Consider the following 11,800-nt stretch of genomic DNA (forward strand, 5'->3'; position numbering starts at 1 on the left):
AAATACATACCAAACACACACTTTATACAGGGACCAGAGGGGCTCTTAGAATATAAAGATAGTGTCACTCGAAAGGAACTTATAAAGGGAGACCAGAGAACCAGGATTGCAAATAGGTGTCCGTCTCCTAGTCAATTCCACTTGATTGGGAGTGGTGGCCTGGAGGCTCGTGTTCAGGAAAATTGGAAAGCCTCCTCTAGGTTCAGGAAGAGTGAGTGTAGAAGTCGTTTAGCGATGTCTGCGCTGGGTAATGGTACCTGGTGGCCAACGCTGTCAAGGGAATGGAGCATAGTGAGCTCAGTGAAGAGGTTTCCCACATCCACCATGGCCCCAGTCCGGTGCTGGGATCTTGGAAGCGGGGGGTGGTTGTACGTCTCTAAGCAGAATCCAATCTAGCTGGACGAATATAGGAAGCAGCGATGAAACACTGTTACCAGCACTTGTCTGAAATCCTCCCAGAGAGGGAAGCTGGAGGAGCTCCGGGAAAGGAAAGGAAAGGTGGGCTGTGGTTCTCAGGCATGCTTCCGGGAGTGGCAGGAAGAGGGACCCAGGTAGGTCCACCTGGAACATCAGGCTTCTGCCATCAAAAGCTGTTCTTGAAGAGCAGGTGAGAAAGGAGAGACCAAGGAAGATAGCAAAGCCCAAGTGAGCCAGGTTGTTCTTCTTACTTTTAACTTTCTCTGCACCCTTCTCTCAGAAGCCTCTGGGGCAGAGGGGGGCCCGAGCGAGGGCCAGCTGCTGGAGGGGTGCTCCCAGTCCACCAGAGCTGGTGCATTTCAAAGCGCCGCCTGGGTGGAGAAGCTGTTCCTGGGGAAGCGTGTGACCCTGCTCTTGCGGGCATGTGATGAATATTTCATAGCCTAGATGTAATCCTGTCCACAATTTTCTCTCCTTCCAGTTTGCCAGCGCCCCTCTCCTCGGGGTCCTCCACCTCCACCCCACCCCAGTCCCCAACCGTTCCCAAGTCAGGTAAATCAGTCAAAAAACATTTATCAGGAATCGGTATGAACCAGCCAAGCGCTGTGAAGAGCTAATCTGTGCAGAGCTAATAAGAATGAACAAAGTCACCACAGACTTCGCCATGGGCATCACTGATAAGGATTTGTCAGAAGAATTGCAGGTAAGATCTGAACAGCCCCAGGAAGTGGAATGCAAATGCCTTGCTTCCCATCCGCTCTCCTGGTGCCCCCTTGGAGCCGACTGGGAGCCTTGAGAACAGAGGCAGACACTCACCCAGGAGCGGGGCAGGCAGGGAGGCTGGTTGGGACAGGGGGTCCCGCAGAACTGTGGAAGGAAATCAGCTGAGCATGCCCCTGGCTGGGGAGCAGCGGTGGGTGGGGACTAAAGGGGAGGGAAGGAGGAGGGAGCTCGGGAGAGCATCTGTGCTCCCTTCCTTAGCACAGGTTGCAAGCTCCAAAGCAGCCATGGAGGGAGCAAGGATGGCTGTGAGCCAATAAAGCTTTATTGATAAGAACAAGAAGCCAGCTGGATTTGGTCTGGGGGCCACAGTTCCCCACCCCAGGGGTAACTATTTCAGCTGGCATGTCTTGTAGGGACTTCCAAGCGGCAGACCAAGGGTCAGGCTGCCTTTGAGCCAAAGGGCTTCCTGCAGACGTTGGAGGGAGCTGGAGGGGCGAGACCCCCAGTTTGCAGAGGCTGGGCAATAGGGCATGGGTGGGGGGCAAATTCTGATAGATCTCAGAGAGGATTTCCCTATAAATGAGACATTACTACCCTGACTGCGTTATATGTTTCCCCTCGATGCATCTTCACTGCAAAGTTTATTGTGGGGCTGATGCATTTTTACTGCATCTCCTAAAAGTAGACACATTTTCATCTTTTTCTTGAAATACATATCGTTAAATCTCTCTACCAATTCCTTCTGGCTTATTGGACTTGGGAGCAAGCTGTGAAGAATGATTTGTTTTCAGGCCACAGAGCCACCCCCAAGACAGGCCTCTGTCACACCCCTACAGCCATGGGGGAGAGTGGAGGTAGGGAGGGTGGGAGGCTTTGGTGGGGGTTGTAAATGAGGTTTTTGAATAACATTGGTTTCCTATTCCCTCACATGTTTTAAAATCTGATAGTTTTCTCAAGTGCTGAACTTGCCACTCTCCCAGTGCAATAATATTGTGTTGCATTTGTGTGGGGCTTTACGGCTCAGAAAATGCTTTCAATCTATGTATTACCTCTCGGTCCTCACCACCACTCTGTGAAGTCAGCAGATGGGGAAAAATCATTCCTGTACCCCAGAAGGGATAACCGAGACTCAGAGAAGACACTCTAGGACCCTTGGACACTTGTTCCAGATGAGAAGAGGTAGCAGGGATCTGGGGGGCAGTAGGCAAATATATCCCTGCAAAGATGTCAGGTCGTAAGCTTGGAAGCCCGTGAATGTTTTCTTATTTGGAAAAAGGGTCTTTGCAGATGTGCTTAAGTGAAGGATTTTGAGATGGGGAGGTTATGCTGGATTTTCTCCGGTGGGCCCTAAATGCAATCAGAAGTGTCCTTATAAGAGAGAGTCCGTGGGAGATTGCACACGTGCGTGCACACACACACACACACACACACACGGCAATGTGAAGACAGAGCAGGGAGAGAGACTGGAGCATGCTGGCCTTGGACACTGGGATGCTGTGGCTACAAGCCAAGGAGTCCCAGCAGCCCCTGGAGGCTGGAAGAGGCAAGGAACAGACCTCCCGACTGGAGGGATGCCCCAATTTCATCCCCGTGATGTTGATTTCAAACTTCAGTCCTTCAGAATGGCCAGAAAATACCTTTCTGCTGTTTTAAGCCACCCACCTGAGAGTATTTGTTACAGCCACTGCACACTGGCCCAGGTTGTGAAGCAAGAGCAGGGAAGCCAGCCCGTGTCCATGGGGAGTCCAACTCCGATCTCCCCCCCTCCAAACTCCGCTACACCATCCATCATCCTGGGGAAGGATGGGGAAGGGCTCCTCCCTCAGAAGGGTCAGGTCAGTATGGATGATGTGGAGCTCAGCCAACCAGTGGATGTGGACTGGGCCCTCCCTGTGATGCTTGGAACCGTTGGCTTAGCGGAGAATTGGAAGCTGCGGTCCATGCCCTCAAGATGTGTGCAGGCTGGCCAGGGAAGCAGGGCACAGGCATGAGACAATTAGCAAATGGAACAGGACAGCGCATGATGAAGTGCCTGCCTTTGAGATATGCACCTTAATTCCCGAGGTTTTCAAGCTCCTTGCATGGGCTGGAAAGTGCTCTAGCTTCCCTGTGGATGGTCCAGGCAGAGGACCCAACACCCCGCAAATCTTGGGTTCCCCGCCAGGGACACTGCAACCCTTTGTGTTAGGTGGACTACTTGTGTGAAAGCACTCTATAATGCAGGTGCTTATTTCCTGTAGTCAGAACAGAAGTGGCCGTGTCCAGGCAGGACCAGTGACCATGTGCCAGATGTCCTGCATCCCTGTCCTGGACTTCCTCCGGGGGCGGGGATGGGAAGGGTGACGTTAGGAGTGGTCGGAAGGAGGAGACGGGGGCATTAAAGAGAAGAGTGAAAAGAAAACAGAATTGATTTCTTGTGTGTAATAGAGTTTTTCTGTCTTTTTTTTTTTTTCTTTCCTGAAACAGCATTTGGCATATGTAATAAGACACTGTCTGAAGCCACTCCAAGGAGTTGGAACCTAACGGAAAGAATGGAATGGGGGACAGGGCTTCATTTGAATTTCCCCCAGAGCTAACAGCTTTCCTCCCAGCGTTCCAGGGAGGGGCTCAGTGTCACCCAGCGAGGGCCACCCTGATGTCCACCCACTTGACAGCCAGTTAGGAGAGTCCACCCCTCTGGTCCACCTCCTGGAAAGTGGGCATAACTTCGGGTTGAACCTAAAATGTAAATATCCTAATTGGCATCTTATTAGTACGGGCAGAAAAGCCCATTGTTATGGAACAGAAATCTCCCAATCCCCCACCAATTAATCTTTGGCTACAGGAGGCTCATGCTCACCATATTAATGGGGGGGCTGGGGTTCTGGAGCGAGCTGCAGAAGGGGGGGACAGTAATAGGTGTGGCTGCAGAGTCTCTGAGCTGGAGAACCCCGTCCTCCTGGGGACAGTGCTCTGGCCACCTCCTGGGGAGTGTCCCTACCGTGAGGACAGCTGCTGGTGGTCCATCCACAGGGAGGCTACTGTGGAGGAGAGGACACGGGTGGTGGAGGACTGTGGTGGACATTTGTTGTTTCTTTCCTTTGTGGGGCTCTGCAGCATCCGAGCCGCTTTGCTCATAGTATGGGGATTTCCCCATCATTTGAGTCTTGGTGGGAGGCAGAGTGCGCTTTCCTCTAAAGGAATGGAAAATTCCAGCTACTTGCTTTCCAAGCAGGGCTGGCGTATGCCCCAGGCTGGGCCATTCTGGCCCTCCCACCCTCAGCTGACCCACCCAGGAGGCAGGTGTTGGTGGCAGGGACAGGTGATTCCAGGGACGGCTGCTAGGGAGACTGGTGGGTGGTGCCATCCGAGGGACAGGAGTTCTATTCTGTGACCCGATTTTGCTGGCCCTCCTGGCTGCAAAGTCTACCCTCCTTTCGCGCATTTTCCAAGCCCTGTTTGCGATGCCCTTACTGATAACTGGGAGCCACTGGACATCTTTTAAATAAATTCATTTTCTGCTTACATCTGCCAGAATCTGTTCTGTTGCTCGGAAATAACACATCTGATTACACAATACATTTTATGGGGCAGAACAAGAGGTGAGGAGGGAAATTCAGATTTCTGGAGAGCCTGACATGGGTGAGTCCCAGGAATTGTTTCATTTGATCCTACAAAACCCTTTGAATTATTTCCTTCATTTTACAGATGAGGAAGCTGTGGGCTCAGATCCTTGGCTCACCCGCAAGTGGCAGAACTGGGTTTGAAGCCAAGTCGCAGTGCTCCACATCCGGGTTCTTGCGCAGGGCCACACTGCTGCAGCTGCCTTGGCTAAGCGGAGCAGGTTTCGACCTTTTGGAACATGTCCTCCTCTGTCTGGATCACTGCCACTCATTTGGTAAGGCTTGGCAGACAGTTTTCCTGGGAAGTTCTCTAAGATCCTCCACCTCTTGATGCCCCTCCTCTCTGTTCCCACAGTGTGCAGACATGGGGGGCTTTTCCTAGCTCGGATCCTACTCCTCCGTAGTGTTGGATGCTCATCGTCTTTTCCAGAGACTGTGAGAGACCAAGAGTGAGGTTTTATCTCACTGGGTCTTCTAGCTTTAGCATCTGACACAATGCCTCGCCCTCCTTTTGGTGCTCAATACATGCTTATCAAATGACATTAGTAATGATCCAAGTCTGGGCAACACAGATAAAACTGAATATCCCTACAAAATTTTTCCGTACAAAAGGCACCATCTGATCCAACAGGGGGAAACCCCCTTTGGGTTTTAATGGTAGAACCCAGAGGCAGGAATGATCAGTCTCTGTATAGACCTCTTTCCTAATTAGGCTGTAAAAGGTCAAGGACCTGTTCAAGGCTCCGGGTCCCATCTATGCCTCCTTTGGCCTCAGGGCTGCTCCTTAGGGGACACCTGTTGAGAGGCTAAGGCAGTGATGGTGGCTGCACCCGCCTGGTCTCCATCCTGTCCCACCACTGGCCTTGTAGTGGGTTCATAGGCTTGGCTCTATCTACGCGATGGTAAATGCCCAGAGTGCACTCCACAGCTCCTGGTTCCCACCAGCACCTCCCAAAATGACCTAGTTTGATGGACTTTTGGGGAATGTTAGTTTTAAGAAAAGATACAAGGGTAGAGATCAGCAGCCTGCAGATGGATAGTGAAGGTGGCTGGGGTGCTTCCCATCGGCTCAGCCGGGCTCCAGGCTCCCAAGTGGAGCTGTACTAATTTACAAACGCTGACTGGAAGAGACATCTTGCCTGTAGGTGGCGCTGCCTCAGCCACTTGGCTCCAGGAGGCCATGTTTGTATTCCGAACGACTTGGACCAGGTGAGTACTCCATAAACATGACTCAGAAGACCAGTCTGGACCACCTGCTCTGCACCAAGAGGTGGCCTTGGGCGTTAGCTCTTGCCTGAGAGAACATCCCTCCATTTCATTATAAAACTCAACTTTCTGTGGCCCAAGGTCCCCACCTGCCTGGAGCGCAACTGACTGAGGGGGGAGAAGACTGCCCTTGGATTGTTCTCATCACTAAATAATTTCCAGCCAGCTACGCAGGAGCCTCGGAACCATGCGAAGTGTTGTCTGGAGAAATCTTGCCGAGATATAACATTGAGACAACATTTAAAACCTCATTTAAGTGAACACAAAGAGAGGGCTCCTGGGTAAAAGAGACTTAATTAATCTCGTTTCTGTGTAGATACGTTTAATTAAATGTAACTCCACATTCCTTCCAAGTAGATTGGAAGGGCCGAGCAGCCTTGCTACTTGGTGGGGCTGGGTGGAGGGAGGCCAGCAGGTGGGTTCAGGCAATCTGAGATGCCATGGAGACTGGAAACCTGGGACGTGGGCCTGCCTCCTCCCTCTCACCATACCCCAGGCTAAATGTGCCTCCAAACATCAATCCACCTTCCCAATCATTTCTTGGGTGCCTCCTTGTCTCTTCATCCCACAACTTCAGCTCTAGCGCAGGCCCTTGTCATCCTTCTCCTGGATTATGACAATCATCTCCTCATCTCCTAACTGTTCTCTCTCTCCCCAATCTCAATCCCTTTCTGCCCACCCTGATTCATTCAGCTAATGACTCTTTTTAGATCCCCACTTCCATTGGGATGTGACTCCCCTGGTTATAAATTCAAAGTAACTTCTGTTTTTCTGATTAAAGGTAAGCTCTTGCTCTTGGCATGGCCAGAATATGGTATCTCAGAAGACTGGTCAGACTTAGGAGTGGCTATAGTGTCTGGAGGCCGAAATGAGGTGGGGGTGGGCCCACGAAGAAGTGTCCTGGGGAGAAATGAACCACAGTCAGGCAGGCCATACAACAAGTCAGTCCGAAGAGTCTGGACATCGCTGGGGAGTTTGGACCTGAAACAATGGGAACTGAGGAGACTAGAAGAGAGACAGAGTTCCCATTGTAGGTGAAACCTGGAGAAATTCCGTGAGGCCAGGACAGGTTAGCCACAGGGGATATGTGGGGGGTAAGGGGCTATCGTGGGCAGAGAGGAGGGACCAGGGTCTCCTGAAGGGTCTTCTACACTATCATTTTTGCTCAACACCAGGTTGGATGAAGTGGATCCAGGGGAGAATTCAAAGGTTTTAGAGAATGACAGAGACGTTTGATGAATGGTCCCCGAGTCAAAATCTCCTTTCAACTCTGCTGCCATTTTGGATCGTGACATGACTGGGGAAGAAGCATGCACAATTCAAGCCCCTGAGACTCGGGGACCATTTGAGATAGGAGTTAGCCTCTCCTGACTCATCCAATAGGTATCCTGCCATGAGGGACACCTACAGGAAGAAGAAACGTGTAGACCTGAACCACATTCAGCCCCTGAAGATTGTTCCATATGGATAGGGCCACCTCTTAGCTTTATCCGTGTCTCTTGGCCCTTCTTCCCTGTTCCTCTGTAACCCTGAGGAGGTCCCCAATGACCAGGAGGAGTAGCACCTGGGGCGGGCCCTGCCTTGAGGGGGAGAAGTGCAATCCTTAGTGGACAGATTTCTGCCTTGGCCCTGCTGCAAACCCACAGGTTTTCAACAAGCAATTCTGTTTCTCACTCACAGGCATGTTTGCTGACGAGGGTGGCAGGTCTGCTTTGGGCCACGGACTGTGTTCAGATCTGCCCCACGCGGCTCTGATTCTGGGCTCAGCAGCCTCGCAGCAGACTGCAGAAGCCCAAACCACCATGCCAACCCTCATAAGCACACTTAAGCTACTGCTCGTGGTACGTCCACTAACATTTCATTAATCCAAGCATGATGCAAGCGCAGAGCCAATCGGGTGGAGGTGTTTACTGTGCAGACTCTGAGCCATGGCAGAGTATGGAGGAAAGAACCATGGACCCATCGTGTAATGCACCACGAGCACCATCTTCCTAAAATCCGATGTCCCTGGGCCAGTAGGACTGTTCGTTTAAGTGAGTGGTGTCAGGGGCTTCCAAGAGCTGGAGGGATTGGCCAGGCTGTTTTGGGTAATGGGAAGGGAAATCAAGAGCCTTAGTGTCTTGTTCAACTGCTAAGTGACCATGAATGTTTGGCAAGTCACTTGTCTCTGGGCATCTGTGTAATTATCTTGGACGAGAGAGGTGGGCAAGGTAATGTCTATGTCCTCTTAAGGTCATACCACTGGAGACTCTGAGAAGCCTGACCCTGTGATCCTACGCCACGATCTCTGAGATCCCAGTGTCTGCAAGCCAGGCAAAGCCCCGGCAGAGAATGTAGGAGATGATGATTTTTGGCGGAGCCCTCCCCAGAGGGATGGTGGGGAAGAGAGGAGCCTGAGAGAAGACTCAAGTATATTTCTCTGTGCACTTCTAAAAGCCGTTAGATCAGGCTGCTCAGGGCCTGATAATTTTTCCATTAAGAGGAAATAATTTTCTGGGTCTGTTTTGGTTGTATTTATCTGCAGCTGACAGCATCAGCCGCCGCAGCCGTGACACGCCGCCTGTCCCCCAGACCAGGCATGTACTTTGGGGAAAAGAGAGGGGCAGGGGTCTCCGTGTCTCCCGGCCTGGATGAAGGAAGCAGGCAGCTACCACAGGACCCTGGGATGCATCTCGGACGACCCGGCTGTGACCTCAGGTACCTCCCACTCCATTTTCTCCCCTGAAAAAGAAATGTAAACAACAGCCCAACCAAGAAACCCACCCCTGTGCTATCTCTGGCCGGCCCCCACCTCCTGCCTATCGCTTCTTCTAAGCCAGCTTGACAATAACCATTCATCACGAAAAAGAAAACAAAGTACGGAGAAACAAAAACCAATCTAAGGCCGCAAATTGACGTCAAACTTTGACAAATGGACCACGAGATGGTTGTACGGTGAGCTCTTTCTGCTTTCCAGAGCAGACGGGGCTGGGCGCCTCCTGTCATACACCCTCGTGGCCCCAAGTTCAACTTGGAGGTGACTACAGTGCAGGGAGCAGATCTGACTTCCCGAGGTGACATTGGGATGAGGAGGGGTGGAAGAGATCTGCGGGGAATCGTGTCAAAGGAGAGCTACCGCTGGAGCTGGGACTCCGCCCACCCACCCCCGGGGGGGGCGGGGGAGGGCCTGGAGGGGGCTTGATCCCGGGAGAGGGTGATGTTGGCTCCAGGCCATCCTTCTGGATCCTGTTCCCTGTGGAGCTGGCACATTGGCTCCAGGAGAGATTGAGGAAGGAACAAATCACAGATTTTGATTCTTGGCACTTGTACGAACGAAGGGCTTTACCAAGTTCAAAGCGTTTTCAGAAGCACGATCTTACTCCAAGCAAGCCTGTGACATACACAGAGCAACCTCTGCCGTTTGCACAGCAAAGGAAAGTAAGGTGCGGGGGTGGCTGTGACTCCCGGGAGTCACACAACTTGTAAGTGACAGGGCTGGACTTGAACCTGGCTCTTTCTGGCTCCAGAGCTGATGATCTGTCTCTTCGGGAGACTTGGAATGGGCAGGAAGGAGTCTGCGGTGTCATCACAGGATCTGAATGCCTTCGTTTTGCTTTGAAGGGGAATCTCAAGGCCAGAGAGGAGAGCGGACTTAGCCAAGGTTCCATAGTTGTTGGTGGGGGTCGGGGTCCAGCCCGGTGCTCCTGATCCCCAACCAGGTGCTGGGAGTCCATGGCTGCCACGTCTCAGTGAAGACCAGGAATTCTACAGTGGGACTCCCCTGGGAAGCGGCTAGGACGATTGGTGGGGGCCAGATGGGATGTTTTGCTCCTGGGCTTTGTCCGGGGACATAGTACCTGCTGTTTGTCCCCTAGACCAGGCCTGAGGCAGCTATAGGATGACGGAAGTCTGGGAGGGATGGCGATTAGCCTCCAGCTAGTCATGTCTGAAGAAGGGTTGTTCTGTCTTCTCGGGAAACCACTTTCTTCCCTCCCTTCTCTTGGAATCATATACCTAGTCTCCAAGTTTGTCACCCAGTGCCCTTGGCCAGTCCCAAGATGCTCAGGACTCCCTACGGCGCTGGGCCAGATCTGTCCTCTCAAGGAGCACCAGATCCTGTGGGTGTCCCCCAGCGCCCTCTGCCCGACAGCAGACATGCCCCTCTCACGATCCACGTCCTCAGGGTCTGCACCGTGTGAGAGGACCCAGCTAATCTGACAAGGCTCAGTGAAGGCAGACTTCCTGGGTTCAAATCCAGGTTCCAGCACGTACTAGCCCTGTCTCCCCGGGCGAGTTCATTAACCTCTCTTAGCTTCAGTTTCCTTATCTGAGAAATGAGGCTAATAATACTCACTGCGTAGGGTTATTGGGAGTTTTAAATGAATTTGTGTAAAGAATTTAGCACATAGGGCGCCTGGGTGGCTCAGTTGGTTAAGAATTTAGCACAATGCCTGAAGCATAATAAACATTCAATAAATGTTAGTTATTTTTAGTTTTTAAACCTATTCATGCTCCTGTCTTGGTGGAGGCTAATGACTCACTCCAAAGTTAAAATAGACGTGTCTTTACCAAGATCTAATTGAGGAAAGGGCTTAACCAGGGAGGCATGGAGACTTTAGCCCCCAAGTCCCACTCCTCCGTGGGGAGACCCCTCCTGAGTGGTAGAATCTTCTAGCTAACCCCCTCAGGGCACATCACAGGACGCAGACATGGATCATGAGTTGGACATCTGGATCTGTTTGCCACAATCCCCATTTGAACTGGGGCTCCCACGCCTCAGCTGAAGCCCGGAGCAAAGGATTGTAGAAACCATAGCCAGGTGACCGAGGGGACGCAGGTTGGGGGGTAAAGCTCGAAGGGGCAACAGGTCCCGGGGGCCTGGGTGCCACCTCAGCAGGGCAGATGGGACACAGGTGAGCTTTGCAATTGGATGACTGGGACCCCAGGATTGCCCCCCTGCCCCCTCTATTAATGGTGTGATCTTGGAGAAGCTATTCACTTTCACTGAGCTTCTCTTTCCTCACTGGGACAAAATCAAACTAGATCATGTAGATAGAAAGCACTTTGGAAACGACATGCTAATGTTTTTTTATGGTTTGTTGGTTTGTTGGTTTGCATAGCTGTCATTTGAAGTCAAGTAACTTCAGATTTGGAAAATCTAAACTCTAATGCTCATGGACTCTGTGGCCCTGCTCTTGCCCGAGCTGTGTGCAGAGCAGAGATCCCTAGAAGGACACCCAAGCGTGTGGGGGGAGGCGGGGGAGAGGCAGCTGAGGACAGAGTGTCACAGGTGCCGGAGGGGAGGGGCCTCAGTGCCGGAGGCTTCGTGAGGAATGAAGGTGAAGGTGAGTCCGGGTTCACAGCAGCCCCTGGGAACTGCGTCTCTGTCTCCCTTGGGCAGCCTGGTTTTTCTCTCTCAGCATTTTGGCTTTTCTCTGTGCATCTGCTCTGTTTTCTCTCCAGTCAGCTGGTGCTGCTTACTCACCATTTCTAGCCACCTGTAATTTCAACTGGTTGCACCCATGCCTCCCAGCCTTGTCTCTACACAAACTTTCTGCTCTACTACCCACTAGCACCAATGGCAGTTTTCCTCTGAATGTCTTTGCTCAAACCCCGGGAAGAATCTGATTCTTTTTAACCCCTCAGGCCATAGATCACTAGGCACACTATGGATCAGTGTCTCGTAGGTCGCAGACCCACCCCGTCATCTGCTGGTGCAAGAGTGGTGGAGGAGGGCTGATCCACATTTTTGGAGCTCCATCTAGTTCTTGCCTTGCAGTGACCCCCACCTCGGGGCTACCCGTTCCAGCCCC

At 52.0% G+C, this 11,800-nt stretch overlaps 1 long non-coding RNA gene across 2 annotated transcripts; it reads left to right on the top strand.

Moving 5' to 3' along the window:
• Positions 1-373: 373 nt before the first annotated feature.
• Positions 374-10,463, top strand: LOC118540589 (uncharacterized). Of its 2 annotated transcripts, none has more exons than XR_013442713.1 (3): positions 374-498; positions 4,828-5,017; positions 8,533-10,463. It is a non-coding gene; the product is annotated as an uncharacterized LOC118540589 (long non-coding RNA). The 2 variants fall into 2 exon arrangements; XR_004919719.2 differs by having other exon boundaries at positions 433-1,120.
• The last annotated feature ends 1,337 nt before the right edge of the window (positions 10,464-11,800 follow it).

Source organism: Halichoerus grypus, chromosome 11, assembly GCF_964656455.1.
Source record: "Halichoerus grypus chromosome 11, mHalGry1.hap1.1, whole genome shotgun sequence".
NCBI lineage: Eukaryota > Metazoa > Chordata > Mammalia > Carnivora > Phocidae > Halichoerus > Halichoerus grypus.